Genomic DNA, 21,999 nt, shown 5'->3' with positions numbered 1-21,999 from the left:
GCTCGGTGGTAGACGTGGTAGTTTGAATGATTGCTAGCACTGGCTCACACCAGCATCCAGGGTAGGCTTACGCCGATGGTTCAGATCGGGTCAGATCGTCGGCGAGTGATGAAATGCCGGAGAGAGGAAGTAGCAACAACTGAACTGTGTCCGGCTAAAGTTTGAGTCGATTGGGAATATATTTGAAGTGGTATATGTTTTTGCGAAGAAAAAAGTGAAAATACATTGAGTAGAAGCGAAATTACAAGGCATGTTTCATGGCAAGTGTCGATAGAGAGTGTGTATGTGTGTGTGTACCAGAAGGTTTGAAGTTGGCATAGCGATCGTGTTGTCCTTCGTCGTGCTTTCAGCCATTTCGATAGCGTCAGCATCGTCTTCGTCATCATCGTTCCCTACCGTTCCAGCTGAATGGTAAAGACATGGTTAATGGTTTGGTCGATGATGATAAAACGAAGATAAATGAAAGCCGCTCCCATTGGATGTCCAGCGCGATAGCATAGAGTGAAAGTGCAATCATCATTCAAGCACTTGATGAGCGCTATACACGAGAAGGAAACCACAACAAGTATCGGGCAGGCATAGTTGGGACGGCTGATAATAACGTCCAGAAACAGCATACCAATCCCTGGAGGGGCCCTACCGGCGGTAGCCGAAGTTCGAAGCCAAAGGCCAAAAAAGTGATTGCAAGCAGCGGCATCTCCAGTCAGCGACCGATGTGGATGTGAAAATGCCCGAAACTGATAAGAATTCTTTACTAAGTACTAGTGCCGCAGGAGAGATTCTAACCCCTGCTGCCCAAGTGCTTATCGAAGAGTTCCGCTCTCTCAACTGAAGCGCAAATAGTATTCCTATCGAGCATACCCCAGCGTGCTTGTCATCTCGTGCGTTCGTATTGAGGTAAAATGGTGCAAAAAAAACCTAGTGCAAATAATCAGAACACTGTGAATTTGTTTCTGCCCAACTTACCAATCGTTCCCAATTCGATCTCAATGGATCGATCGATTGAAGCCCGTTCGGGGTAGGGGAATTTTGGGATGCCTTTTTTCTAGCCAGTTTACAATGCAATGGTAAGTTAGCTGAGCCGTTGAAAGTTCCTAGAGGACGCCCGAGGCAAAATGAGGCACACAAAAAAAGACAAGTTGCCCTTACATTGTCAGAAAAGAATTCCTGAAAATCAATCCATCCGCTGGGTATTCAAAGCAGCAAATTGAATGAAGCAGCGAAGTGAAGCGGCCAACGGGATTCACAAATTCGTACTTAATCTCTTCCAGCAGCCAGTTTTCTGTCGGCACGAAACGCAAACGGGCAATATAGCGATCCGCTTACGCGAAGGCACGCGGGCACTGAGAGTGAACTGATAAGCTCGTCCGACTTACGGGCAAGCCGCGTGCATCCAATGGCTCGTTGGGACGGCGTCCCAAAGAACGGAGATGATAAGGTTGACAAGATTTTCTGCTATTGAAAATGCGTGGCTTTTCTTATTTTAGTTTCATACACTTATTGCAGCAATTTTTTGATTTTCAGCTTAAAGGTTGGTGCTTCGCTTCCACATTGGTGATAACGAGTGTTGAATATTTTTCCGTTGCCGTATCGAACTGTGATTTTGGTTTTGCCGTGGATTATCAGTTTCTGGTTCTTGCCGTGGCCGGCTCGTGTGTGAGGTATTTCGGTTCATTTCAGGTTCGGCGGGTTTTATTTGCTGTTGGTAAGCTAGATGAGATTATTGAAATTTCTGACGGTACGAGCTATTGGAAATTAATCAAACATTTTTTCTGTATTTAGGCTTTGTCCTTTTCACCGTGAATGGAGGATATTCCTGTCTATTAAATTGTTTAGTATCCGATTATCATAATCGCCACACTGCATCGTTATAGGTAAGTGTGTTGTAGAGATCATCAGTGGCGGTCAGATGCTTAGAATCGGTATTTATTTACTTGCACCGCCCCTCTAAAGCCAAGATCGTTAAGGTTCGCCAAGAGCATCAATTTGGATACTCTGTACGACTGTATTGTTGCAAAAAGACATTCTGTAGCTAAATTTGCTACCATTCTTAAACATTTATTGATATCGCTATAACAAAAAACCACGTCCTTTTTTGGGTACAGCTAACATATTTCTTTTCGCTCTATGGAAGGTTAAAGGGAGGGCAAAAATTATTCCACCAAAAACTCACTATGCTCCTCACCCCACGCACCACCTTCAATATTGGAGGTGCAGTGATTGGACGTATTTTTTGATAGAGTCATATTTTTGCTTTACTTCGGTGTAACCATTTCATTCGCTGGGATCTCGGGCCGCAGAAAACCATTGCATCCCACACCAAGCCCCATATGTACAAGGCAATCGCGTATTCTAGTGACGACCTGTGTGGCACGGCTTCGTGGTCCTTGGTGTTGGAAGCAGTCGTTTTCCTCGCCGTTGACCTTAACGACACCGACAATGGGTGTTTTTGCCGTTGCATCGACCCGTTTTACGATCTCCCCTTGACGTTGCAACCCCTTGTTACGTGCCATCCTGTTCCTGGGCTCTCCTGGGAAGCGCTTTACGATCGGACCTACACCTACGCCAGCGAGGGGTGAAACGAATTTGTAGAGCGTTGGGAGTATGAAAAAAGCGGACGTGAAGAAATTTAGCAGCTCATAGTCAATGCAATTCACGCCCGAAAATCTTCTGGTTCGTCGCATCTGGTTCCTTCATGCCAGGGTGGTGGTGGTGGAACACTGCTGCAAGCTTGATGCAATGGTCAGTGTACACGCTAATGCCTCGTAACGAGTTTACTGGAGTGGTTCTGTGCTTTGTTTTGCAAGTGCATTTTCCTGCTTTGTTTCGTCGTTATAATAACAATGCTGAGATGGGTGCAAAGACAGTACCGGAACCCATATTATAATGGAAGGTAAATAAACGAAAGGAAATTTTACTCAAAATTTATTTTAAAAAGATGCAATAGATACATGCTACCAGCATTGGATGACAGTTTTTTTTCTGATCGGTTCATCTAGTTGTTTGGTATCCAGAGTTTGGCTAAGTTAAGTTCGAACTAAAGCTTACATTATCTAAAAATCTGGAGTGTTTTCATGTATCTAGAATCTTATTTATTGGTTTATTTACTTTTATACTCATATTCAAAAATCGCACTTTTCCGTACTGTTTGTGCATGTTTAGCTAAATTTTAAATTTTTTATGATTAAAGTAGAAAAATACGAATGATAGCGTATTGTATTGTACTATAGCGTGTGTGATGTGGAGAGAAAGTCGATTTAACAATAGGTACCTCTTTTGGATCCAAATTTCTTATAAGACATTGTAAGAAAAAGGAACAGTAGGATGCTGCTGTCAAAGCCAAATTTATGATTTTAATATGTTATTTGTCGATAACTTCGATACAATTACATTAAATAGTACTTAAATCAAGCATTGATTAAATAATATAAAAACGTGAGTAGTTAAAATGCACCACAGAAAACAAAAATTTATTATTTTAATGCTTTGCTCATCGTTTTCCTTTGAATTGTATGTGGAATGTGACAATTTATGTTTAGGAAACAACAAGTAAAATAATATTTCAGTGTTAAAATTTATTTTTATTAGTCTGAACCAAAAACTAGGAGAACAAATAAGATGATGATAATGTAATAGCTTTGAATGTTCGCATGTTATTTATCTCCATACAAATATCATGAATGCTTTATTGTTTTGTTTTCTTCATTCGCCCATTTATTCAGAAGGAACGGCTGCGGCTTGTATTGCTTGTACATTGTTTTGTATGTAGTAAATAATGAAGATATGTAAAATGGTCAACTAAAACACAATGAACAAAACATTGCATCAGTGTTACGGATGTGACGCGAAATATTTCGGTTCGTTCCCTTGCAGTTCCAATGTTCACATGAAATGTCGCTGATAATGAAGTAATTGAATGTAGAGCGTAATTGAAAAAATCAACCACGTTCCAAATGTAATCGATTTGAATATTCATAGCCAAACGAAAATCGGCGTTTTCGTACCATTCATTTGAATAATCCACCACATTCTAAACAAAATTACACTCGATCCAAACCCTTGGTAGTAGACCGGTTATAACCGATTTATTTGTAAGTCAAAAATTTGCAACTTAATTTACGCTTCGGTTCGTGCAGGAGAGCTTAGGAAAAAAATGACTTCTTCCTGTTGGGGTAGCGGCAAGGAGGCCAAATGATTGGGCACGGCTCTTCTTTTTTCGAGCCAGCCGCCACCACGTCAAGAAAGTTTGCATGCTTCGCATAAAATCAACACCCTCCGGTTTGGCGAAAAATGTAATTAAATCATAAATCCGTGACGGTTTAATGTACACCTTCTCGCCTGTGCACTAATGAACACACGTACCCTCCACCGCCCAGACACATCACTACCAGAGGTGGAATAGGAACCGAACGTAAACACTTTTTACTTTCCGATTATGCTACGCATCGTGTTCGCGTGCTGGGAGCTGGGAAGAAAACGCCTTGCCCATTAAAAGGCTGTGAGGAAATCGTTCAGCCTTAGGTTTTATAAGCGGCGAGCGAATCATGCTGCACCCCAGTCTCGTACCCCGCTCACTCACGCACGCAACTCTTGAGGGTGGGTTACGTTCACCTAGCATTGCTTCCGGAAATCTTTCCGGCCGGAGCCGTGAGGTTGGCTCCGGTTGAAAACTTTGCCTTTGCCGCACGCGTAGCTACGTTCCCCCCATAGAAGGCAAAACGCCAGTAGCTTCCTTGCGTTTGCGGCCAGATCGACGCGTAGGAGACGCTTGTGTACATGCTGAAAATGTCCTGCGGCGTATGCAAACTACGGAAGTTGATAATTTTCTAAGCAACTTTGACTGTTATTTAATCACCGTATAAGATTTTATTATTTCTTCACCATTGCCCCGACTCACATACCCATCCACATTTCCGACTGATCATTACAAGGCCACATCCGGTTCCGCATGCCGATCCGTGCTTTGCCAGACGCTTCGTATCACTAGGAAGAGCAGACGGAAGTACGTGCAAATGAGCGAGCGTAAACGATATTTTGAAGGTGCAAGGAAGTAGTTTGAGTCCCTCGGGAATGAAAACATTTGAAGCTGCTTCTAGTGCTTCTGTATTTTAATGCATGGATTGATTCAAACACCGTTCACCGTCGGCACTTCCGTGAGATGTCCGGCTGCTCCGATCCTCACGCAAAAGACGAATTAATCACGCATGAACCTGTTTCTCCTTATATACAAAACAATATATAGCCGTGCAACACACATGTCAGGAAAGATTGAGAAACATGATGGCAGTTGCTTTGGTACTGACCTTTCTGTGGTTTATGATTGGTCAGTACGGATGACTACCAATCACGCCATCGATATCAGAGCTACAATAGCGACGGTACGGACCAGCAACAGGAGGTAAATCAACGAGTGAAGTAAATATTGTATTTTTTTTTCCTCTGCACAGCCAGCCCATAATCTACCAACAATCTCCTTGAAAAGCAAGGTAGTAGTTTGAGACAGCAACAAATTAGCATAAATAATTGTAGCCTATGCTTAGCTTCGTGACCAATACTTCCTTAGCAAGAGCATTGTGCATTGGTGAACTACAAACTGCCCATTCATTTGATGGATTGTGAGTTTATGTAAATGCAAAGATATGTGATTATTGTACTACGAAGCTGTATTTTTTTAAAGTCGCTACTACTCGTATGCTAGTATGCCAGTGCAGCTTTAAAGCTATGCTGATGTATCACACTGTGGAAGTACTGCATTGTACACTTTATTGGTGTATTTCATGTCTTTTTAAAATGACTATCTTTATGTTTTAGGTACTGCAGTAATTTCAGTTACGAATTGTCTAGCAACAGCAAATGAGATAAATAGCATGTTTTATATTAAAAATGTGCAAAGGCTGCCTAAACAGCTATCTGCAACAAACGGGAACAAACCAATGGAATTTGAACAGTTTCCGATCTTCTGAACTCGTCAAATAATGCCTGTTTGGAACCTAACTTTCCGTGCAATGTGTTAGGATGTATAACAAAGCGTTTGTTTATTTTTGCTTGCATTTTTGTAGTTTTTAGTGTTGTTGTAGTTGACTTTCATAAAAAGCTGGTAGCCAGAAAATGCCGGTACCCCATTCTTCAGTGGTGAAATTGAAAGAGGAATTTAATTAGTGACCCGAACCCCACAGTGTCTCGTTTGATGTTGCGCAAATTGTGTCATCATGGTTCAAGGTTGTGCCACCGTACGAAACAAAAGAGCAGCAGTAGCGGAGGCAAAAATTTGGCGAAAGTACCTTTCACCTTCTTTAGACACTAATTACGGCTTGCACGCACGGTTCCATTGTCTAATGGCTGGTACGTGTGTGTATGTGTCGCTCAAAGGCGAGACTTGCCACTTTAAATTTAATTTTCATTCCTTTTTTTGCCTTTTAGGCATCAATTGAAAGTTTTGCAGGGTTAAGGTGGATGCTTCATACCAGTAAAGGGAAACGGACGCACATACGGAAGATAACACGAGAGGAAAGGTTGAGCGAGATGAAAGAGTATCACAGCAGATAAACTAATTGCTTTTTTGAAGAGGTCCATATCATGCTGAAGGTATCTTTCTTGGTAGACAAGTATATACACTTCTACAAAGGTTTCAAAATATTTGTTCATTTCTCTGCTACGTAAATATGGAAATGCAAAAACCATTTCGTGCATGCAGGCATTTTTGTCTACTTTTTACCAAATCAATCTTTCTATAGGTCCACGGATTTTGCTCCAGGTGGCTTCAGTGGTGGATTCCATTGTTTTCATAGTTTGACGGACCAGACAATACCTCCTCTTGGTAAATGTGTGAGTGTTATAATGAAGGTCGGAGTGTGTTGTGTGGTTGTCGTTATCCGACTTTCATTGAATTGTGTATCGATGCTACCGTACGGCGCTCCTTTCGTAGGCATCTTTCTGACATTAGCACAATAGATTAAACGAAAAATGCAGTGAATGTAGTGGATGAATGCAACCTGAATGCCTCTGGTACAATTGCTTGGTCTGACTGCTCTCAGTATCACCTTTAAGTGACATTCATTGGTACGCGTTTGCACAGGACAGCCCATGAGTGGACAATAAAGACAGCTGGTGGAACTGCAGTACCGTCAGCAGTATCCGGAGGCTGCACAAGTCTGGTGGGATGTATTAAGCAATAGTTGAGGTTAGCAGGCGGTGCGTCCAATATTCTACAATGATCTGTACGACGTTGCCCTTGAAGGACGGAGAAATACTGGGTGGAACGAAGTTTCATTGCCAGACAAACGGCGGAGGCAAACGGTATCGTCTTTCTGTGCAATAGATCATGCTAGTTAATTTAATTCACTTCGTAAAGTGTGAACCCACCGGTTGGCTGCAGACAAAGACACTTTTCTGTGTTGTTTGTCTTTTATTGGAGGGTTATACTTGAAGGGTTACGGTGTAGTTTATAGCTAAAAGTACATTAAACAGCAATTTGGCTTGTGCTACCAGCGTTAGGTAGGTGCTGTCACGATTCTGTAATGAAAAAGTAGTATGTCAGCAAAAGAGATTGCCCTAAATGCTTGATTTGCAATCAGTTGATGTTTATAATGGGCTATGAGTGGCGACGTTGGGTTTTGTTTTGTATAAAAAAAAACGTAAACAATCAGAGCAATGTTGACGATGTCATTTTACATCACTCGAACTCGCACTTTCCCGATCTTCTTTTGATTGTTCTCATACTGTGCTTGCATCTTACCCGCATACGAGTGGTTAAATTTTGTAGTCTTTATATTGGTGATGTCACAGTCAATTGAGTGTCAGGGTGAGTCGGGTCAGCAGAAGTCAACCGACTAAGTGAATTTAATATTTAATTCGATTCGACTGTGAAGAAACAGAAGGAATGATTGAATGGCGTTTGTGGTTGTGTCAGGCACCGTTGCGAACGTTGTCTAGCCTATTCTGAACTAATCAAACTGATCAGCTCGAATGGAGGAAATAATCATGAGAAAGTGTCACACAAGCAAATAAGATGGATGCCTTTCAACGCCCAACTCCAAGCACGAACAAGGGCCGAGCAACGATCAATCCGTTTCAATTGTTTCCATAGTTACTGTCATCGAGGATTTGCTTCCCAGTACGCTTTTAATGTTATCAACACTACCGAATCTAGACATTTATGAGAAGACTGTTGAAAAACAGAATATTTACTAATTATTGTTGAAAGAAAGTGGTCAAATCAATAATTTGATTGGTAGTTCAAATTCAACAGAAGATTATTAAAATGATTGATAAAGATACTTGTCAATCCTGTCCTATGTAACAGAATTGATTGTTTGAGTATAACTTATTTCCTCGTTTTGTTTCGTTATCGTTTCTACTATGAATTATATTTAGCACATATTTAGCACAGCACATTACTTGTAACTTTTAAAACTTTTTTCAAATCTTTCAATTAGTTTGCACGCATACTTCAGTGTTAAAAAACAACTTAACCTATAGCATTGCATAAATTTCGCTATCAATGCGCTTGATGAAATACTTACGAATAACAACGGTCGTACTTTAATCTATCGAGCTACTCTTTTATGCTTTAAACATGAATATATATTGTTCTTACAAATTCAATTACAAATGCAAATAATCAAAATGGCCCTGCCGGACCCTGTTCTTTATAAATAAAAGCAATTTGTTTATGCAATACGACCATAAGAAATTCATATTCTGAGTAGACTTAATACATTAAAAAGATCTATTTTTAAAGCATTTCTGCCTTTGAATTCGGTTTGTCAAGAAAATAATGGTACCTCAAAAAAGAATTTAAAATAATATGAAGTTGTGAAACTTCAATGGAAGTTTTGTTTTCCCAAGTGGTCAAAAGTGTATTGCTCCATGGTAATTGGTTATTTTAAAATTATTTTCCCATTTTACTTTTGTGAGCAATTCGAGTGGTTTTTGTGTGTTTGTTTTGCACAATCAACTTGAAAGACAGTTCAAGATGGAAAAGTTGTCGTTCCCCAATCTGTTTCCAGCTGGCAACAGGTCGTACTATGTTGAATGTACTGTGATAAGCACGAAATGCTTAGGATTCGATGCGAGGACTCTTCCAAAATCGGCAGTTTGACGTTGCGTTGTTGCCGAAGGCAATGAAACACACTTCTCCTTTTCCTCATCCTTATCAGCCGTTGTGAAGACTAATCCTGGTCGGTATGACGATGGTACGACCTTAGACAGAGCTATCATCGCCTCTAACTGTGAGCTATGCTGGGTATTGAGTTAAGGAGATTCCTCTCGAGTCGAGTAAGTGAAGCTACCCCGAGGCGTACAAACGATCCACTTGTATCGTCCGATGAAATTAAGCGTCATCTCAGGTCATGCCTGTTGGCAACAGCTATTAGAGGCTTTTCGAAGGATCGCACGGTGCATGACGGACATGGAGAGGGAAGCAATTGGAACCCCAGTCCGCTCAATCTTCGCGGTGACTGATGTTGATTTCGATTAAGGGAACGGCAATCTTTAGCTAAATAGATTAGTTCAAAATTAATTGCTCGTTATTTCGAACAAACTCGACGCGCTTCAGCGATCTGCTGAATCCGGGTGTCGGCAGCAGTTTTCCTTCGATACGAGTTGTTGATCATTTTCTAGAAAGTTTCAAAATGTGCTCTTCGCGATGCAATAGTTTGGCATCATGTGTGACGGTTTAATACATCCGGAATACTTCGTATTTCATGATTCATATTTTTTCAAATAACTTTTTATACAAAATAGTTATTGAACTTCTTCATTGCACATTATTATTAAGAATAAACAGATGACATTTGCGCGATAGAAACATTATCAAAAATGTGTAAACTAAAAAGTCTAGTGAAACCGGGGTTTTCCGTATTGTTGATTGATTCGTATCTCCTATTCAGCTACGACGTTTAAATCAATTTCCAAAATGTGGAAAAGTGTCTCTAGTTCCCTTTTTTTGTATTTTTCAACAAAACAGCTATGAATAATAATAATAATAATAATAATAATAATAATAATAATAATAATAATAATAATAATAATAATAATAATAATAATAATAATAATAAAAATAAAAATAATAATAATAATAATAATAATAATAATAATAATAATAATAATAATAATAATAATAATAATAATAATAATAATAATAATAATAATAATAATAATAATAATAATAATAATAACTATAATAATAATAATAATAATAATAATAATAATAATAATAATAATAATAATAATAATAATAATAATAATAATAATAATAATAATAATAATAATAATAATAATAAGAATAAGAAAAGTAATAATAATAATAATAATAATAATAATAATAATAATAATAATAATAATAATAATAATAATAATAATAATAATAATAATAATAATAATGATAATAATAATAATAATAATAATAATAAAAAATAATAATAATAATAATAATAATAATAATAATAATAATAAAAATAATAATGATAATAATGATAATAATAATAATAATAATAATAATAATAATAATATAATAATAATAATAATAAAAATGATAATAATAATAATAATAATAATAAAAAATAATAATAATAGTAAATGTAACAATAATAATAATAAAATAATAATAATAATAATAATAATAATAATAATAATTATAATAATTATAATAATAATAGTAATCATAATATTAATAATAATAATAATAATAATAATAATAAAAATAATAATGATGACAATAATAATAATAATAAAAATAATACTATTATAAATAGCAATAATACTAACAATAATAATAATCATCATCATCATTCAAATAAAATAATAATAAATATAATAAAAATCATAAAACTTATTATAGGACTGCCCCCCTGTGGTACAGTTGTCAACTCGTGCGACTCAATAACATGTCCGCCATGGGCTAAAGCCTACAATGAACAGCACCCTTCCCCCCAGGGATTGACTATCCGGCTGCGTGGTACTTAATAAGTCTCGAAAGCCTGTATGTCGAAGGCCACATGTCTGCTTAGGACGTTACGCCAAGTAGAATTATAATAATAATGCAAGTGATGATATCATCAATTATCGAAATAAGAAAGGGGTTAAAAACTAATATCAGCTACAACAAATATAAAAATACTAATATCGATTATTCTATCTATTAGCCGGTCTCATGGTATAGTCGTCAACTCGCACGACTTAACAACATGTCCGACATGGGTTTAAGCCCCAAATAGACCGTGTCGCCATACGTAGGACTGACTATCCTACTATGGGGGGTAATCCAAAACAGTCACTGAAAGCCAACTCCACAAGTGGGTACAAGCAGGCCTTGACCGACAACGGTTGTTGAGCCAAAAAGAAAAAAAATATCGATTATTATTTTTGTTCATAATAATAAATAAATAATAATAAATGTTTAATAATTCTGCGTGACCGGTGAACTCGTTCAACGAGACACATTCGTCGCTCATGAGTGGACAGGGCTATACCACTAGGTTGACCGATACAAAATATATACGGTTTTCTAATTTTTGATCTAGAAGGCTGTGAAATGAGTGAAAATGAGCGTCGCGGCGAACGTTTCCGGGAACGAACGAGCTCCCCGATACGGCCGAATATTAAAAGTAACATACAGTAAAAATAAATTGGACCGTCGAGGAACGCTTAAAACACGTTCCAGGGACTCGCTCTATTTCAGAGAATATTATAAACTTTCCCAAACAATTTGTAAGAAGAGCTCAATAATTAATATCGAGGCTTAAAAACACTTATGTACATGAATGTAAATCTACTCAATTTTGTCAATTATCATTCTATGAAAATAAAAAAAAACATCATTGGTGAAATAATTTTTGGGTCAATAGCAGTGGTGAACTCGTACAACTTAAGAATATGCCCATCGTGGGTATTAGTGCCGTGTATAACAAGTATATAGTATAACTCTCCTGCTATAAGTATAGTACACAAATAACTAAGTTTATTAGAGACTTAGGCAAGCCTAAACTAACACAGGTTGTTACCTCAAATGATAAGAAGAAAAGAAATCATACGTTTAATTATTTATCAAACATAAAGTGTTCATTTGTTACATCTCACATTTGAGTAATTATGTTTAATTAAGAAAAACTATAGTAATTAATTAACTGAAGACAACTGTATTCTTATTCCGAAGTGCCTAGAACAGAAGTAAAGAAAATGTTTAAGAAACATCATGCTCGTTGTACAAAATTTTTCTCACTGCTATTTTAACGTCTGTACCATGGGACCGCCCGGGATTGTGATGCCTTTATTTTTTTTAGGCATCCGATTTGGTTGACAAATCAGTCGTCAATTCGCTTTGTCAGAATGCACTCGTTGCAAAGAGATATTTGATTTTATTCATTTCGAATTTCATATTAGAATTAAGCATTTATCAAAACGGATAGTGACAAAAAATGACACAGCTGAGCAAACATTTGTGTTACTTTGGCAGCTGGATATCAACTGTACGTATGATTCGCTTCCCTTCAAATGCACCCGTTGCATCTTGAGTGTCAGATGATGTCCCTATTCTTTCATCCTCAATGGTCTTCATCGCCTTGTTGGCGGAAATGGAGCGTTCACGTCTTTCTCGATCTTGCTCGATAATTCATACAGTTTGGCTTAAATTGATTTCCCATCGAAGATAAACTTTCACTATCGAGTTTTTTGTTAAAGATTTTCTTTCACTCATTTTGCACCGACCAACCAGAGCGATGTGCTGGCTATCCTGTCCGAGGTTGCACTTTGACGTGGACGCAGAAGTGATAATCGGATTTTGCTTGCACCGGATATTGGAAAAGTTTTGATCCTAAGAAGATTATGATAATGAATTTTTCTAAAAATGCCCGCAACGTGCAGAAACGAACCACTTTGTTCGAAAGATGTTTCAGAATTGGCTGACTAGTGCACGACGCCGCATGGACAATAGTGCACCAAAGTAACTACAGAAAAGTGGTATACTTGGATTTAAAAGTTAACCGTCTGGGATTTAGTGATGGGTTAAATAAGAAACGAGCAAAACCGAATTGGTATGGAAGGTGTGGAAATAAAAGTTCAATCATGCAGAACTGCGAGGTAGACACAGTACGATAATTTCCGGTGTGAAGTAGTGAGGATCATTAAGTTCGATGCCATTTGGGGGGAATGATGTAGAAGATAGTTTTTATCGGGTTTTTTAAAGCACTCGATTGAAGCATATCAAGGGAATATTTATGCTTCCTTTTTAATGGTTTTATGCTGTAAAATAAGAAAGAAAAATTATTTAAAAAAGAACTGAAATATATAAAGACACGTTACTTGATGTTGTTATGAATTTATTCCTAACTGAGTTTGTTTGTAGATAACATACGTAATACTTATGGTAAGCTGTCTGTAGGATCTTCATGTTAATTCATGTTCATGTTTATGTTAATATAATTTTTGATTATTTATTCATTAATTTGCCTCTTTTATTTTGTTGATTTGACTAGTTACAACGTATAATCTATAAATTCAAAATTCACACTCATACCACTAATTTAATATCTACGATGTACCATACCAACCCACTTAGATTCTTCAGAAAAGCTGAAACAAAACTGAAAAGTCAACATGCAAATGAAAGACTGCATCAGCAAAAGTTATTGCGAAAGCCGAAAGTGTTGATGCACCTGTTTTTCTGCCCAGCCTGTTTCTTCAAACCGCTATCGCCATGAAACACCCGTCGCTTCATACTGCAGCTAACAGCGAACCTTAATCCTAAAACGCTCGAACCGGTAGCTGCGCGACCATCAGGAGGGCGAATCCGATTGTCCATCGTTAGCGTCGGTTGCATTTTGTGGTGCATTAGCTTTTAGCTTCTGCTGACATTCAATATCCAGGCTTCGGAGCCATCCGTATCTAAACGTAGCTGGAAGGACTGGCGGGGTTGTAGATCTAGATGTCAACATGATGTGGCGCTTCATGAGGCAGCAAAATCCTAGCATGAGGAGAACAAAACATCGGAACAAAATTCGTGTGTACATTTCGCGGTGACACCGTTGAGGCGTCGACAGCTGGCTTCTGAGGTGGGAAGGGTTTTCATCCGGCAAATGGTGCGTACAGAGGGAGCGGAATTGGCATTGCAATCCCTCAACCCCTGCTTCGTGTGCGAAACCTCCGAGAGAAGAACACATTTATTTCCTTTAGTCGCCCTCACAGGGAGGCATTAGCCTTTCATCAGCTGGCTGGCAAAGGTACTAGCTGACGGTTGCTCGATGCCTTTCGAGTGGTCTTGAAAAGCTTACCTCATTGCATTAGCAGAAGACTGGCTGCTGGGAGGGATGGAGTCGGCAACCCAAGCACGTTTCATGTTGCGTGTTATTCGTTTAGTCGCTCCGAAACGTTCGCGGTTCGGGGTTGGAAATGGGATTAAGGTTGACCGAGCGACTCGCACCGTTACGGTATGGATCGGGTGGCCAATCCGATGACATAAGAAAATCCCCTCTAATTGGTCACGCCGTCGACGGTAGCGTCCACGATTCGGTTGAAGCATCTTTCTGCACTTCCTGCTCCCTAAACGCATCACAAATAGGTCCTCGGATGGTCGCACTGGTAAGATTATCGTTATCGTTTGCGCGCAGCAAAACTTCCAAATTACTCCCTATTTTCATACCGTAATCGGTCTAACGATGTAGCGTCCTTTGCACTTTTGCTTTCCTATGACTAAAGCCGAGTTCTGCCAACCTGAGTTATTACTTCACAGATCCTGAATTGCGAGCTGATGAGGAGTCGCGCATGGATGCTGTAAGTTGTGGTTGTGATGTAAACGTTTTCACTTGAAATCTCCGTATAGTCGGCGAGCTGTCTTCTCTACAACGCTCTGGTCACAATGGTGAAAGACGTAGACGAGTACGTTCATGCAAATTAGCAAGCAGCTGCACTGGGAGGCAGGGAAAGTACAAAGTACGGAAATATGAGACACATTTTTCAAAGCGAATACAAACACTACCACCAAAAGGGGGCTAAGATTCAAAAGAAAAAGAAAAAAACGTAGCAAGTATCTTGAATGAGTTGAAAATGTCTGCACGCTTAGTTAATGTGTGCTTAAATTAGGCGACGCTCTATCTCGTACCGTCTTGACTTTATTGTCTTCGAAGACGATAGCTAAGCTGATGAGGAAAAATATATTAGGCCACTCGAGGCGCAACACGGATTATGAAAAGTCAGTCGTCGACATTGCAGCTTTTTTACCAAATCTGGAATTAACTAGGGCCGCTTAAGGTGTGGACTGTATTTAAATGTATATAAACGCTACTTCTTGATGACTCGCACATACAGGCAAGGATAATAAAGATTACGGAACCGCTTGATGTCGTTGGGTTGTTTTAAATTCCAACACGTAGCTTTGCCATGGTCGTTTAGTACGTCTAGTTAGGGATTGATGTAGGGAAGGAAACCATAGTTTATGTTCAAGTCACTATAAGCATCTTTCCACCTCGCTGGCAAATACTGGATTAAACAAATTGCCGGAAGAAAATTATACGCTTATTTAAAAAATCAACAATTGGACAATGTAATTTTGATTAATTAAAAGCAGCCTTAGTTTATGACGATGAAAGCGTTTAAGACTAATAGACAAAGATTTAATTTTTGAAGGGGTTTATTTTGGTTAACATTACAAATCTTCAATCCACGATATTGAATGTATGTGCAGTTGTAACAGAAAATAAAACAGCATCTGCCTACGATGTTATTGCGTTGTTTATTAATAAAAAATGTTTATTGGTTTTTGTTTTTCCGTACCAGTAAATCAACAAAAAACGCTTAAAACCCTGATAGACCGTGCCCCCGACGTAAAACTGACTATCCTGCTACGGATAATCAATCAGTCACTGAAACTCAAGCTCACTAGAGGTACATGTAGGCCTTGACAGACAGCGGTAGTTGTGCCAAAGAAGAAGAAGCAGAAGAAGTAAACAATAAATGTAATCCCGTGTACTATAGAAACATTGCTTTTTGGTTAAGTTTTAATGGACGGCTGCATGTTTGAAAATAAATCACAAGTAAAACAATAAACGAAGTACTAGCAAATTCCACATAAGCTTGGTAAAATTTATTTAATTAAGCGTTGAAAAGACACCTCATTGTTTCATTGGATGTTGTTGCAAATATTTACTTATTTTTTTTATTTTAACGTAATGATGACAATAATTACTCCCACCTTTAACTCCAACAAAGGTTTGAAAGGGACGGAAGCATTTTAAAGATACATGGTTTACCTAGCCAATTCAACATAGTAAAAGCGCTATCGGTCTCCGTAAATACTTTTAGGCAACGTAAACCCTCATTTGAGCATTGTCCAAACTATTCGGGCCTTGTGAAGTATGGAATCGGGCATAGTCAACAATGAATGCGTCTCTGATTTTTTTTGTATTTTAGCTGTATAAAAGCTTTTTTGCTTGTGAATTTTACTAATCTGTAAGAATATTGACTTTTTCAGTTAATCTATAAACAAGAAATAATTAAAAACCTTGTTACAAATCTTTAAGTTGAACTCAAATAATGCAATATGTTTTACGTCGTTTGAATAATATAATATGTTTGGTGATTCATTTAGGTTAAAATTTTAAAATTAACACCTTGAAGAGTCAGATTGGCAAGGTAAACCCTGTAATGTAATTCTTCAGGTTGGTGGAAAAAATAAAATTCGATCAACGGGTGAAAATTATTAGCACTCACAAGATCTCACCAATTCAGATGGCCAACATAGTTCAAGGAATAACGTTTTTCACATCGAATACAACTAATGAATCTGGTGACAATTCAAATCATCAGAACACAACTGCGACATGTATATGGTCAATTCCATAAGGTATCAACGGGCGACCTTCCGAAACAAGAGAAACTTATGTATGTGGAAATGGCCACCTGCCATAATTAGCAATGAGAGAATCCTTGATGTGACCTTCCAGACCTTGTGAAGACAGTAGATTACCCCCAGTAGAATCCAAATGCTCTCTTGTTGGTGTGCGTGTCTCAAACCTGTATTGTTTCTTTCTCATATATTTTGTTATCTAGGTGATTGATATACACATATTGAAAAAATCTTACCATCATCGAAAAAATCGTGATGACAACTGCAGTTATACTTAACAAAGGACACCTTCATAAATTTAAAATTATACAGTTTGTTTAACATATGTCATAAAAATAAGTTTGAAGTCCAGTAAGCTTCTTGCGTTCCTTATTTCTCCTGGTAATCTGATGTACCATTGAATTCTTATGAAAATAAACAGATTCTGGTACTTTCAGAACGCAAAATGAGAACTCTCGGCTCATCTGTTCTGTCTGTACAGTGCCGGTAAAAGTAGGTCTTTATGTCTGATGCACAATCCGCGGCTTTACAGACATCCACTGAAGAATGTCTAGCATAACATCGGACGGGATACGTCGATCCCATCCCAGAAATAGCCTCGTAATTCGGTATTGCAACTTTTAAAGTCTTGGACATTGTTGTTAAGAAACAGAATGGACGAGCAGATGTCAAAGTGTGATGAAATCAGTAATTTGTAGAGTTGAACTGAGCTGCTTTAGCAGTGACCCGAGGGTTGAGTGTAAATTCGTTGGACTTTCGAACAATAATTACTTACTCTGTACCCATACAGCAAAAACTGATTAAAATTGCCTCAAACAAGTGAATGTGTACCTCTGAGCATTAGTAAATGTGCGTACGGTTCTAACCATCAATCGTAATTCAACAACTGTACCCCAAACCTTCCCGGTGAGCCACTTGTAAAAAATGTGTTTTCCAGTTTAATTATCATATTCTTAGAAAATTGCGCTAAAAACTTTCTCAAACCAATTCCCGATGTTACAATTGATTAATCTTCAGCTTCCGGTGACGCCCCGCAGCTGTCACGCGACAGGTTTAGCGTTCCGGTCGTACCAGCTGTCCCGAGTTTGCCCGGAAACTGCCCCATTCACGTACAGAGGGGCACTGACTCGGCTTATCACTCTCCGGGTGGCATTCATTTGGTGGGTGGATGGCGGTTGTGCCGAAGCTGGTTACGATTATGTAAAATAAATTCGTTCAACCACCCGAACCATTACAACAGACATGCTGAGTGCGAGGAAGGAGGGGGGGGGGCGAAGGTGAGCGAGGTTGGTTCATGGTGGTGTTCGAATTATTCATTACACAAAAATAATGAAGCAACATCTCGCGCGAGCGCGCTCGGGAACTAATTCTTTTCGGGCATGGGGTGGTTCTGCTGGTAACCAAACTTTGGAAATCCTTTCCGGACTTTCCAAACTTATGGCCAATGCTCCGCAGCCTGTGCGGAAGAAGCTCGTACCCGTAATCCTTATGGCGCCGTAAATCATGCGCAAACCTCTCACCAAGCTACGGTGGAGGCGCGTGGGCTTGTAAAGAAGTGGAGAAGAAAGATGCGTCACGCTGTGATTCGGTTTTTGATTGCTCCGATCCTTCTCTGCGGTAGCTTCCAGGTAAATGTTTCCGTTTTCACGTGAATCTCAATTAAAACGCCACCGGTGAGGGTGTTTCCCTCGATTGTACGCGTCTACGGATGGTTGGTCGTACAAGATTTCACAAGGCACAATTTTCTAACGGAAAACATTGGACATCAGATCGAGTTTTGCGGGCAAGGGGAATTGTGGAGCAACCTTAAAAAAAGAAACATTACCCTGCAATAGGTGATTAGAGTTGGGAAGCATAGCTATCAGGCAAGTTTACAAGCTCCTGTAAAAAAGAGTACAAAAATGATGGCATTGCGCTTAAAAAGAACATTACTCTCGCAACGTGAAGCAGTTACAAGAGGCCTATATATTGGAATCTGTTGTGTACAAGAGGGAGATGTCGGAAAACATTTTCCAATCTAACGCTTGCTTCGGTCATTTTGAATCTCGGACCCTTTTGCGTACGGTTGTATTACGAGCAACAAAAAAGGAACAAATGCAAAAAAGAAGAGAAAATAAAACAAGCATAAAAAAGATATACACAAACTTTGAGGACACTGGGCTGAGTGCCGAAAGCTGGGAGAAAAAATGAAGATATAAGTGACGGTAATTAATTCCAACAAACTTGTCCCTTCTTATCTCTCGCCGACAGACACACGCAACCCGATTCGAGGCGTCCCGTCCACCATCACACTGGGCAAATCGCTGCGGGTAAAGTTTGTTCCACAGGGAATACGCATCTCATCACAGGTTCGGTCAGCTATAGCCAGTTCTAGCCGCGGTTTGTCTTTTCTGCCTCCTCTGCTCTGTTCACGGGGCCATCCAACGAACCGTGCTGGTTTAACGCTTCGAGTTTGACCCTTCCTCATCACATGGTGCAGTAAGTCCGGGATATTTTTCTTTCGCTTTGTTTCCTTTGCTCACTTCCGTTGCTCGCATTCATCAGCGTGCAGTCGCTTCTTAGCGTCCGTAGGTAAGCCTTTTACTTCGATTCATAGGATAATGATGAAGAGACGTAGAAATAATTAAGAACTTTTCCTTTCACTTCATATTTTCCGTCATTTCTTTTCTGTGTGCATGGTGGCTGGGTTTTTCTCTCTCTCTATCTCGTTGCTCGTGTGGTGAATGTTTCTTTCGGTGTCGTTTGAGAAAATCTTCTCTTCTGTTCGTTTTGTTGTGCTTATGCCAATTGAGCAGAGTAACCTATCAGCACATCTCCATCCAGTGGGTCGTGGTAGCGTTGGTGATGGAAGTAAATCATAACATGGAATGAAAATTTTCTTCTATTGTTTCAGACTCGTAATTTCTTAGCTGGTGCAATAAATCAAACACAGCTTCTTGGTAGATCCTGGGAATTTTATTCATCTGCCTGAAATGATATAATAGGTAAAATAAAGGTATTGTTTGCTTAGTTAAGATTAAACACCGCGAACGACAACCATGACAACGTATAATTAGTGTGCAAACAGAACGGATTTCATTCTGTTGCTTGCTGGCAGTGAAAGCGAATGGGGTTTTATGTCGATCAAGCAGTAACTGTACAAGGAAGAGAAAAAAAAATCATACCGTTTGATGACGCTTCTACAGTATTGTACAATGGAATACTCCTTACATAATTTTATCAAATAGAACATTTTAATGATGTCAATTGAGAGTAATTTTTATATTTTTTTAAACTACACATAAAACCAATGAAAACTGAAACAGTACAACGTTCAGACAATATTTTCATTATAGTCAATATCTTTTGAGCCACAAAAGTTCATCAATTTAATTCATTGAAAGAATTGATAAAACAAAATTGTTAAAAAGCTTTAATCACGTTTACTTGTAAAGTTCACCTTAAACATTGCTTACGGTAGGTACAATATATTGAAAGAATACTAATTGGGAAAAGGGTACATGCTGAAAACTTGGTAATTTTCCTATGTAAATACATTTTAAGCCACTATTTGGAAAGCTTGAGAAAAGTTCGTCTAAAAATATTGAACAATTTGGACAAGAATATGCCAAACAGGATTTTCAATGTAATTTAACTTAACTACTGATACTTGCAAACGAAACTTGCTTTTAATCTTTAACTTTAATAACGGCACAACCCGATAGAGTTAGAGATAGGGTAGAATTAATATTATATTTAAGTTGTGTCAACCAAATTGAGCAAGACATTATGGGTACGAATAAATAAATAAATAAATGAAAGGTACAGAAGTGTAAGAAATCTAAGTAAAATCAACATTCTCTCGTAATTTATTCAATTTCGGTAATATAAACTAGACGGTTTAAATAACGTAAATTAGTAATTGCAATATATTAATAATTGAAAATGCGCTAAATTAATTGTTCACCGCCACAAATGTTTGTTTACGTACCGACCGATATATTATATTTCGAAAATATAGCAAAAACACGAAACTTAGGTACAGGCGTGTAAACTTACCGCAGAGTAGAAGCATCCAACATTTTAGTAGCATCATAATACATTATCGACTTTGCAAAAGATTATTATTGTTACTATTTTTCTGTTTGAGCCGGTCTCGTAGTACAGTTGTCAACTCGTACGACTTAACAACATGCCCGTCATGGGTTCAAGCCCCAAATGGACCGTGCCGCCATACGTAGGACTGACTATCCTGCTATGGGGGGATCAATAAGTCACTGAAAGCCAAACTCACAAGTAGTGTGGTACAGGCAGGCCTTGACCGGCAACGGTTGTTGAGCCAAAAGAAAAAAAATCTGTTTAATTTTTTCCTGAAATGATTGAAACGAACAGTTATGTACAGTGTGCTGCAACAGTTCTGGCGACTTTTCGCGTAGTCCGCATTGAAATTTAACCTCTGTAGAAAAAAAATAATGAGGTTAAGAACTTTCAAGTTGTCGAGTACATTGGTATGCTCTTCTTTGTTTGGCCGTTGTTGTTTGTTGGTCCCGAGCGGTAGCATGCACCGAAGCAAAGTTCAGACACGACACCGTCAGGGAAATGCGTAAACAAGTCTCACTGCTTGTACTGATGGGAGAATTCAATACTAGAAAAACACACAAAAAACTCTCGATACCTTAGCCTGGAAAAGGCTGCAAGATAAAAGTGGGATGGTGTAAGAGAGAGAGAGAAAGAAAGAATGAGACCAGTGGATTGAAAGGTAAAGAGTGTTGAAGAGCTTTACACGAAAAGAAAGTCAGGAAAAAATGTAAAAAGTCTTCCCCCAAAAAACGAAAATTGGAGATCCTTATCGCTTTCTTGGAAATGTTTTCCGGGCATTTTGTTATTTTTGCCCAAGTTCTTCACCGTACGCTCTGTTATGCCTCGCTCTTCGTGAGTGTATGTGTGAGAGTGTTGTGGCCTAGGCAGTTGCTGCAAACTTACAGGATATCAGAGGCGATTCCCGATACCATCACTTCCCATATTGAGTTGCCATCGAAAGGTTGCTTTTTTTCCTCAGCTGATGCTGGTCGCGCACGGGCTGCCTTACTGCCTGTTTGCCAAACGGAGCCACTGGAGTGCGTGGCTGTTTGTCGGTGGCAGACACCTGGTGGTGATTGGGGCGATGTTTGATTCTGCGGTTT

At 38.7% G+C, this 21,999-nt stretch overlaps 1 long non-coding RNA gene across 2 annotated transcripts; it reads left to right on the top strand.

The window, feature by feature from the left end:
- The first annotated feature begins 825 nt into the window (after positions 1–825).
- LOC121589880 lies at positions 826–16,030 on the top strand. 2 transcript variants are annotated; one of them, XR_006004355.1, is made up of 5 exons: positions 826–1,067; positions 1,272–1,438; positions 1,525–1,705; positions 1,783–1,874; positions 13,556–16,030. It is a non-coding gene; the product is annotated as an uncharacterized LOC121589880 (long non-coding RNA). The 2 variants fall into 2 exon arrangements; XR_006004354.1 differs by having other exon boundaries at positions 826–1,438.
- The last annotated feature ends 5,969 nt before the right edge of the window (positions 16,031–21,999 follow it).

Source organism: Anopheles merus, chromosome 2R (genome assembly GCF_017562075.2).
Source record: "Anopheles merus strain MAF chromosome 2R, AmerM5.1, whole genome shotgun sequence".
NCBI classification, from domain to species: domain Eukaryota; kingdom Metazoa; phylum Arthropoda; class Insecta; order Diptera; family Culicidae; genus Anopheles; species Anopheles merus.
This window is presented reverse-complemented; position numbering and strand designations above follow the sequence as displayed.